Source organism: Nicotiana sylvestris, chromosome 4 (assembly GCF_000393655.2).
Source record: "Nicotiana sylvestris chromosome 4, ASM39365v2, whole genome shotgun sequence".
Lineage (NCBI taxonomy): Eukaryota > Viridiplantae > Streptophyta > Magnoliopsida > Solanales > Solanaceae > Nicotiana > Nicotiana sylvestris.
In genome coordinates this window covers 9,636,638-9,647,230 of record NC_091060.1, presented here as the reverse complement: position 1 = coordinate 9,647,230, position 10,593 = coordinate 9,636,638, and the positions used below count along the sequence as shown (strand labels likewise).

At 36.2% G+C, this 10,593-nt stretch overlaps 1 pseudogene; it reads right to left on the bottom strand.

The window, feature by feature from the left end:
* Positions 1-8,956: 8,956 nt before the first annotated feature.
* On the bottom strand, positions 8,957-10,250 carry LOC104247602 (acylsugar acyltransferase 3-like; annotated as a pseudogene).
* Positions 10,251-10,593: the final 343 nt, after the last annotated feature.

Sequence of the window (10,593 nt, the reverse complement as noted above, 5' to 3'; positions counted from 1 at the left end):
GAAATATCTCCGGAACCAAACCAACTACCATTATAAGTTAACAATTGAGCATAGAATAAGTAATAAATAGGATAATGGGGCTACAATACTCAAAAAGATTGGTTGGGTCGTTACACCTGTCTAACCTGCTCAAGGTTGGGTTGATTATTGACCCGTCCATTTGTTGAACTTAGCCCTTCTTGATCCAACTCATTTCAGCTCATCTAAAGTTGGACTGATTTTCAACCCAAATTGCCATGAGAAATTTTGGTAAAATAACTTTAAAATAATTTTTTTGTTGGATATGTTATATATGACTACAATAAAAGAAAAAAAGACTTATTTAATAATAAAATAATTCATAAGAAATTAATATGGATTAATTAAAGCTTGGTAAGTATTGGGCGGGTTGGGCTATGACCCACATTTTAGCCTAACTTGACCCAAACACATCTCAGCCCAAGGATATCTGCTCCTCCCACCCCCACCCCTACCAATTCTTTTGTGTTGATGAAAGACAACCCCTAATCAATCTGGGAAATTGATTTTAAAAAAGTCCCACATTCTTTTGTTGTTTGGACATTAAATTACATCTCTCTTTTATAGATCTATTGGTAGGTTATGGAGTTATCCAATAAAAAAATTTGCTCGGATTTGTCCCAGGGGTAATAAGGAGGTTGTTATGTCGGAACTCAGCTGGAATTAGAAACCCTAGTGTTAAATTGAGGATTTGAAGTGTATTGACTAAGTTGAGATAGGAACGGATGGTATTAATAAGAAGGTGAAGTGGCAGTAAGAGATGATATTACTCGGATTAGTTTAGACGGTTCAGATTAGAAGTAACTTTAACAAATAAAGGGCCTAGATGAGTTAGTTAGTTGGGACGTTATAGTGGGCTGCTATATTCAGATGAGCCGTTAAATACTCAACTAAAAGGAAGGACTGGCAGTTATGAATCTGGTATTCCCTTATTTCCTTCCTCCTCGATTCTCTCTCCTTCTTATTTTTCTTTATAATCATCTTCCTCATCTTGTTTTCTCTCCTTCTTACAGGATTCCAACATTGACGTGCACTCAAGCCTCATTATCGTTCGTTTGTAATTCTTAGAAGTAATTGAGTTGATAGTATAATGTAATAAAACAAAGTAATTTTGCCATAAATCTCTTTTTCAATTCTAGTACATTACATTTGGTATCAAAGCTCATTCCTGGCCCACAACAATTATGACAATAATTAAAACTCGATACAAAACCATGGAAGAAAACATAATTAAATTGGATACCCAGCTGCAGAACCACATAGCAGAAGCAGGGAAGAAGGCATATTCCATGGATGCTAAGATGGATGGGTTGTCGCAGCAGATGGGGTTAATAATGGAGAAGTTACTTCCAAGTCAAGCAGGTATACTGGGTAATATACCAGCGGATGCTCAACCTCTTAATGAGCAAGGGAGAAGACCTCGAATGGAACAATTTACTCACTCCATGACAGTAGAGAAACTATGTCACAGCCATCATACCAACTCCAATTCTAGAGTGGAGTTTCCTTACTTTGATAGTGCAGCAAGATTAGATCTTTGTTCTTGGTTGAGAAAGTGCGAGAGGTATTTCCACTACAATCACATCTCAATTGCAGAGAAGAAGTTGGAAGAGTTTGTTCTTCATCTCAATGGGAGAGCTGAGGCCTGGTATTTTTCCTACCAATTAAGCAAAGGAAGTGTTATTTGGCAAAGATTCTATGAAGAACTTTGTAAAAGATTTCAAGATGCAGATAATAGAAAATTCAATCTTGTTGGGGAATTAAAAAATATTGAATAGAAAGGGTCAGTCAACGACTACTTATAGAGGTTTGAGGATTTGAAGGCTTAGGTTCTCATTAGGAACCCCACCATTCCTGAAGGGTTCTTCCTAGAATTCTTTGTAGAAGGTCTGAAGGAGGACATTAGACACATAGTTGAGATATTGAACCCCTACACATTGATTCAAGCTGTTGAAAAGGTTAGACATCAAGAAAAGGTAATTGACTCTTGTAATAGGAAGGGGAAGACCACTTGGGGAAAAGGAACTATTGCCACAACTTCTAATCACCTCAACACACAGAATCAAGGCATAGTTAACCAGGGAGCAGGTCCACACACTTACACCACTAACAGTGAGATTGATTATAGAAGAAACAATGGATTGTATTACATATGTGGAGATAAATACTTCCCAGGTCATCAATTTAAACAGAACCTGATTAATGGAATGAGTGCTTCTGAAAAGCAGGAGGAGATGACCCATCAGGAAGAACATGTACTGAGGGGAAGCTATGGTAGAAATCACAGAGGAAGAAATAGTGGATGAGGCAATTAGCTTAAATGCTTTATCAGGTATTGAGGTACCAAACACTATTAAGCTGAGGGGAGAATCTAAGAAGAATCAGATGACCATCCCCTTAGATTCTGGAAGCACTCACAGTTTCTTGGATTTGAAAACTGCCAAAAAGACGGGATTTGTGATTAATGAAGCTGCTCCTATAAGGGTGATAGTAGCTAATGGTAATCACCTTGTAAGCCTACACATCTGCCACAGGCTCAAATGGAGGATTTAAGGTGTGGAGTTTGAAGACTCAGTTACACTTATCAGGCTTAGAGGAAATGACATGATATTTGAGGGTGATTGGATGAAGGTTACTAGACTTCATTGCATACAAAGTACATGTGACTCATAAGGGGAAGAGAGTAGAATTGAAAGGCATTTACAGCCAAGGAGAGTTGCAGGGTATGTCAAGCAAAGGAGTCAAACAATTCTTGAAGAAAGGACAAGAAATTTACTTCTTTACTGTGACAACTGCAGAGGCGAAGAGTGGAGAAGAGGTGCCTGCAGACATTAAAAAATTGTTAAAGCAGATCCCAGATGTGTTTGCTGAACCCACAACTCTTCCACCTCAAAGGAACCATGACCATTACATTCCCCTGAAGGCGGAAGCAAATCTAGTGAGTATTAGGCCCTACAGGTATAACTTCTTTCAGAAGAATGAGATTGAAAAATAAGTAAATGATATGTTCAATAATGGTATTATACAACCTAGTCATTCCCCATTTTCTTCACCTCTACTGTTGGTTAAAAAGAATGATAGAAGTTGGAGATTTTGTATTAATTATAGAGCCTTAAACAATATGACAATTAAGGATAAATTTTCTATACCTCTAGTGGATGATTTTATGGATGAGTTTGATGTATCTAGCATATAATCTAAGATTGACCTTAGAGAAGGTTATCACCAAATCGGAATGGGTAAGGCAGACATATACAAGACAACATTTAGAACCCATTTGGGGCACTATGAATTCAAGATCATGCCTTTTGGGTTGACCAATGCACCTGCTACTTTTCAATCCCTAATAAACCATGTATTCAGCACCTATTTGAGGAAGTTCGTGTTGGTATTTTGACATACTAGTGTATAGTGCATCAATAGTTGACCATGTGGAGAATCTCAGAAGAGTGTTGGAAATACTAAGGAAAAACACATGTTTGCCAAACTATCCAATTTCTCTTTTGGCCAACCTAAAGTGGAATATCTGGGGCACATTATCACTAGGAAAGGGGTAGCCACAGACCCTTCCAAAATTGAAGCTATGGCAAACTGGCCAATTCCTAAGTTAGTAAAATCCTTGAGAGAGTTTTTTGGGTAGACTTGGGTATTATAAAAGGTTTGTCAAGTCTTATAGGATTATTAGCATGAACTTGACTGATCTGCTGAAAAAGAATGCCTTTCAATGGGCTGAAGATACTGATAAGGCCTTTAGGCACTTAAAAAGGCTATGACCACAGCCCTAGTCGTAGCATTAGCTGATTTTACTAAGGAATTCATAGTAGAAAATGATGCATGTTCTAAGGGTATTGGAGCAGTACTCATGCAAGAAGGAAGACCCCTGGCCTTCTTCAGCAAGGCACTGGCTCCTAGACATATAAGGTTATCTACTTATGAAAAGGAATTCATGGTTGTCCTAATAACAGTGGATAAATGGTGACATTACATTCAGGGGGGCATTTTATAATTAGAATAGAACGTCACAGTTTGAAGTACCTGCTGGAACAAAGAGTTACTACTGCAATATAATAAAAAGGGTTAACCAAATTGTTGGGGCTGGATTATAAACGCAGTACAAGAAAGGTTCAAAGAACAGGGTGGCCGATGCCTTATCAAGAAGGCAAGAAGAAGAAGAGCTAACACTGAATGCATTGTCAGTAGCTGAACCTACATTGATGCAGGAAATAGCCCATATCTATGAGCATGATCTTGCAGCCTTACAATTGGTAACTGAGTTGATTACTGAGCCAACTACCAAGCCAGCTTATACTCTACATCAAGGCATTATCAGATATAACTAGAAGATTTTTGTAGGAAAAAGAGCTAAGTTGAGGGCTAAGATTTTTAAAGAATTGTATCAGTCCCCTTTAGGTGGAAATTTTGACAGCAAGGTACTTATAGAAGGATTAGTATGGTCTTCTACTAGCCAAGTATAAAAAACGATACATGCAAATGGGTGTCCGAATATGGTGTTTGCCAGAAAACAAAAACTGAGAATGTGTACTATCCTGGACTACTACAACATTTGCCTATTCCTGATACACCATGGCATGACATTGCCTTGGATTATATAGAAGACCGCCTTCATCTACTCATAGAAATGCTATCCTAGTAGTGGTGGACATGTTGACTAAATATGGCCACTTTATAGCCCTCAAGCATCCTTATACAGCTAAAGACATTGCAGACTTGTTCCTTAAGGAGGTGCACAGACTACATGGGTTGCCAAAAACTATTGTCATAGATAGAGACCCTATTTTCACTAGCCAGTTTTGGCAACAGTTGTTCAAGTCCATGGGACCAAACTCACTATGTTCATCCTATCATCCCCAGATAGATGTCCAAACTGAGAGGCTTAATAGGTGCCTAGAAACATATTTGAGGTCTATGGTATTTACTAATCCTAAACACTGGTTGAAATGGCTTCCAATAGCTGAATGGTGGTACAATACCAATTACCACATAGCCCTTAAAGCTACCCCATTTGAAGCCCTATAAGAATTTTCCCCTTCTCAAGTACCATTGGGGTCCCTGCTTTATTCTACACACACTTCAGTGGGTGCATGCATGGCTCAATGACAACATATTCTGCAGCAGCTTAAGGAAAATTTACAAGTGGCCCAAGCTCGTATGAAATTTTATGTAGACAAGAACAGAACTGAAAGGGTATTAAATGAAGATGATATGGTCTACCTAAAATTACAGCCCTACAAGCAAGCATCAGTGCTAATTAGAAGGAACCTAAAGTTGAGTGCTAAATACTATGGTCCTTACAGAATTCTTGAAAAGATAGGAGCAGTAGCATACCAACTAGAACTTCTAGCGGAGTCTCAGATCCACCCTATCTTTCACGTCTCACAACTGAAGAAGAGGGTTGGTCCCGACATCACTTCTCAGCATCATCCTCCCCTTTGTGATGATGATGGTCGCGTGATGGTGCAGCTTGTGGCTATCTTATGAAGACATATGTTGAAGATCAATAATGCAGCTGCTGTGAAAGTTTTGGTACAGTGATTTAATTTGAGCTCAAAATAAGCTACGTGGGAGGATTGGGGGTATATTAAGAATCAATTTCCCGATTTTGTCAGCCAACTTCGACCTTTAGGACAAGGTCGTTCTGAACGGGAGGGTATTGTTATGTCTGAACTCAGCTGGAATTAGAAACCCTATTGCTAAATTGTGGATTTGAAGTGTATTGACTAAGTTGAGATAGGAATGGATGATATTAATAAGAAGGTGACGTGGCAGCAAGAGATGATATTACTCAGATTAGTTTAGACGGTTCAGATTAGAAGTAACTTTAACAAATAAAGAGCCCAGATGAGTTGGTTAGTTGGACCGTTATAGTGGATTGTTATATTCAGTTGGGTCATTAGATACACAACTGAACGGGAGGATTGGCAGTTATAAATCTGGTATTCCCTTATTTCCTTCCTCCTCGATTCTTTTTCCTTCTTCTTCTTCTTCTTCTTCTTCTTCTTCTTCTTCTTCTTCTTCTTCTTCTTTTTGATCATCTTCCTCGTCTCGTTTTCTCTCCTTCTTGCATGATTTCACCATTGACGTGCGACTCAAACTCCATTACTGTTCGTTTGTAATTCTTAGTAGTAAATGAGTTGGTGGTAAAATGTAATAGAACAAAGTAATAAAACTACTGATTTTGCCTTAAATCTCTTCTTTCAATTCTAGTACATTACAGAGGTATGTGGACTTAGTAGTGAATTTTTCAGAGGAAGTTAAGGACAATACGGTTAAGATTTGTAGGGATGTGAAATACAAAGTATTATATTATGATTGCAATTGGATTATGTAATCTTCATCTTCTTCTCAATTATAGCCATTATTTACTATTATTCTGCCTAGTAATCCTCTCTCTTCTCGGAGGGAAGCAAGGAAGGCGGAAGGGGGTCGCGGGGCTTCTTCTCGTGTTTATTGTTTAGTTTTATTTTTTAAATCTTCTTGATGAAAATTTTACATTTGTTACTCCTTCTGTTTCAATTTAGATGACACTTTTCATTTATCGAGAGTCAATTTGACTAAACTTTGAAGGTAATTAGATTAGTACAGTTCAATTTTTTAAAAATTAAAATATAAATATTCAAAAACTATACGAAAAGTACTATAAATTACAAATTTTCTCAAGTAAATATTATAAAAAAAATACATTTTAAAATATTGGTTAAACTTCATACAGTTTGATTCTCGATAAGCAAATTGTGTTATCTAAATTAAAACGGATTAACTATTATTTTCTTTTCGGGCATATATACAGTGAAGTGTGGGATCCCAAAACCTAATTATAATGAATATATACTATGGTGTCCTTTTCCCGGTAGAAATAAGACTTTTTCTTATGCTTTTTCACGAAGGTAAAGACTAAAGAGCTAATGAAAGAAGAAGCCTTCGAGTAATTAAAAAATGTTACACCAAAGCTGGATTTGAAAAACAAAAATCTCTCTTGATTTTAAGAAGAAAAAAAAATAAGAATAATATTTTATTAATTCATATATTTAGCAATAACAGCACTTTTGATCCTTCTGTTATTAGTAAGTTCTGATTTTTACCGCTGTAATAGTTGGGTAAGCACATTTAACCTTCAATTTAAGTAAAATGTGTATAAAGGACATATGATATTTAAACTATTTCTAGAAGAATACAAATTTAACTAACGGGAGCGGCTCCGCTCCATTAGTGCTTGCTCCGGTGGTTATCAATGTATGTTTAGATTAACTACACGTATCCAAGTGAATCTTCAAAGGATGAGATTGTTTTTGTTAATTCTCTATTATTATATGCTTATATTTCTGTTAGTAGTAAACAACAACAACAACAACAACAACAACCCAGTATAATCCCACTTAGTGGGGTCTGGGGAGGGTAGTGTGTACGCAGACCTTACCCCTACCCTGAGGTAGAGAGGCTGTTTCCAAATAGACCCCCGGCATCCTTCCCTCCAAGAACTTCTCACCTTGCTCTTGGGGAGATTCGAACTCACAACCTCTTGGTTGGAAGTGGAGGTTGCTTACCATCAGAGCAACCCCTCTTGTGCTCTGTTAGTAGTAAGTTATAACAAAAAAAAAAGTCGATTAATACTTCGTACTTTACAGTACCAATATAATAAGTAATTAAACTTATATAAAGAAAATATTGACAAATAAAATTGTTTACCCGTAAAATGCTATAATTAAATTTATACGTGGTTTATAGACAAGCGAATCAATTTGATCCCAAAATAAAAAATAAATTAAATAACAATGTAAGACTTAGCATTGAAATCGAGATAAGACAGCGGAGAGCTTGGTTCCGGGGCAGAGCTTGCGAAGGCAGTAATAACGATATTAAGAAGCAAGAAAATAAAATATTATTGAGCTTCTAAACAGCATATAGCAAAAGTTTTCAGAAAATTCGTCGTCTCTACAATGGTTGATGGAATCCTTATTTATAGTGTCACATAGGGAACAAGGTCCTAGGATCAAGCCTCTCTTAAATGATAATTATGGGGCCATTAAAGAATGTGTAACAGCAGGGATGTCATATTCTATAAACGGACTATGTATTTAACATGCAGAATATTCTTCATTGAATGCTATGGGGTGACAGGTATTCATTCGTCTTCATGAGCAACATTCCCTTGGGGGCTTCCCGATGCCAGCCGAGACTGTTGCCTCCGGTCTTAGCTTTCACCTATTTCGCTTTCCATCTGTCTCTGGTTCCACATGTCACTCTATTATACGAGCATTTAATATGAACCAATTTTACCCTATGCAAAAATCAAGCTCAAAAAATATGTAATAATTACTCCATTTTCTGAATAAATAAACATATTCACCCGACTATGAAATAAAAAAGCAATTTAATAGATACAATGTAGCTTGTGGGTATCAACTTCCACAGATTTTAGTTTTTTTTTCTTCTTTTTCTTCAATTATTACTATCAACGGGAATATATAAGCATAATAAGAGAGAATTAACAAAAACAATCTCATCCTTCGAAGATTCACATGGACACGTGTTATTAATCAAAATATACATTGATAAATACTGGAGCAAGCACTAATGGAGCGGAGCCGCTCCCTTAACTAACATAACACATAAGTAACTAGATGGTACAACACATAATAATTTATTAAATTTCCAAAGATTCATAAGTAAAGGGATAAAAAGTACACATATCGATTAACTGAAGGTTTAACATGCTTAACCAAAATACAGAATTACGATGATATTTGAGGGATTAAACACACAAATATCCTCATATTTTTGTATTGCAAAATGATAACATTGGAAAGAAAAGATTTTTTTTTCTGATGAAGTGGAGATAAAAGGGGTTGATCCTAGTAGATCGTGACAGCAAGGCCACTCTATCATTTACAATATTCCGTCACGTATTTGATTGTCACTCTTAGCTACTTGGAGAGGCAAACTCTAGGAGCTCTTCATCCTTCTTGAGTGCGGACATGTCTTGTTCCTTCATGGAGCTTAATACTTCCACTTCATCCCTACTTTTATTATCCATCAACAAAAACATATTTTTAACTGGGCCATTACTTGACATACTTACTTTTTCAGGCCTTCCCCATCCAAAGTCTACATTGTAAAAAGGGAACTTATTGATACTACTAAACCTATAGATATCATACCAGGAATTATTGAAAAAGCTATCATTTGCTTCTCTGAATAGATCAATCGTTATAGGTAGAAATTCATCTGTTTTATCATGCTTATATTTTTTTCGAACTTCTTCTTTCGCCTCCCGTAGTTTACCAACTAATCTTGGCAGATCCATTTCTTTCTCTTCAGTTGTTATTATAGAAAAGAACGAACCAATATTTCCCATTAAATTTTGTGGCTATGGAGGTCGTAAGTTCATAGCCTGGACAAGTACAGATGGACAAATCGAACCTGAAGTCTTCTTTTTAGTAGCCATTGCACGTTGGTAAATGAATGCTGATACAATCTCAGTGGTTGTTGGATTTTGTATGTTTGAATTGTTTATAACCCTAGTTTTTAGGGCAACTAATTTAGATGATGAAAAAGCAAAACTTTTGAATGAACATTCTTCTCTTTTTGGCACAACTTCATGTCGATTTACCATGTCTTTTGTAGGTGGAAAAATAGTCGCAGCATTAAATTGAGGACTTTGTATTTTTAAACTTGGATTACGTGCTATAGTAGCCCAATCATGAATAAAGTTGGCTACTGTATATCCATGTCCAATTTTGTGTGTCAAACATGCACCGACTGCTATTCCTCCACAATTAAAATGACTAAGTTGAACCACAGCAAGACTACCATATGAATCCGTATAGGGAATTCCTTTCGGATAGACTAAATCTTCTTTGTCAGCATATGGATTATTGAGAATTTTAGACATTGGACAATCGATTTTGGTAGTGAAAAACTCGACTCCGTGATCATTACAATCAACAGAGACATTTTCATTCAACTTTCCTAAATGGATAATAATGGGATAAAACTTTTGAAAGGGAATTTTCAAGATGTTCAGATATAACGTTATTTGGTTTATCTGACCATGTGTTGCTCAATTTAGGGTAAAAAAAGGCGAAAGACACGTAAATTCCACCGAGCATTTGATCAAGATAAGATATCTTGTGACAACGAAGTGAAGTTGGAGTAGGAAAATATGGTTTGATTATCTTTTTGCAAACTGATGATACAAGATTTGATGCACACATCTTAAGATAGAAGTGGTTGGAATATTGTGTTTCAAGACAAAAAAAGATTGCAGTGCGCTTTCTAAATGAGGAAATGAGCTTATATAGTAAGTCGATGTTAATATGAGCTGCTGCTAGTGAGTCGATATCCATAAATGGATAGTGAGTTAATTTCCATAAATGGATTCTTTTATGGTAGTTGTAATTTAGACTAACCTATTAAATCTAGATATCTGCTAATTAAAACTTTAGATTTTAAGTTACTCTAAAAAAGTTGAAGCTCCATGCATACAAAAAGGGTAAGTGGGGTAAATTTCGAAAAATGATTATATAACTGTGATTTTTTTCATCCAAGTCGTATAAC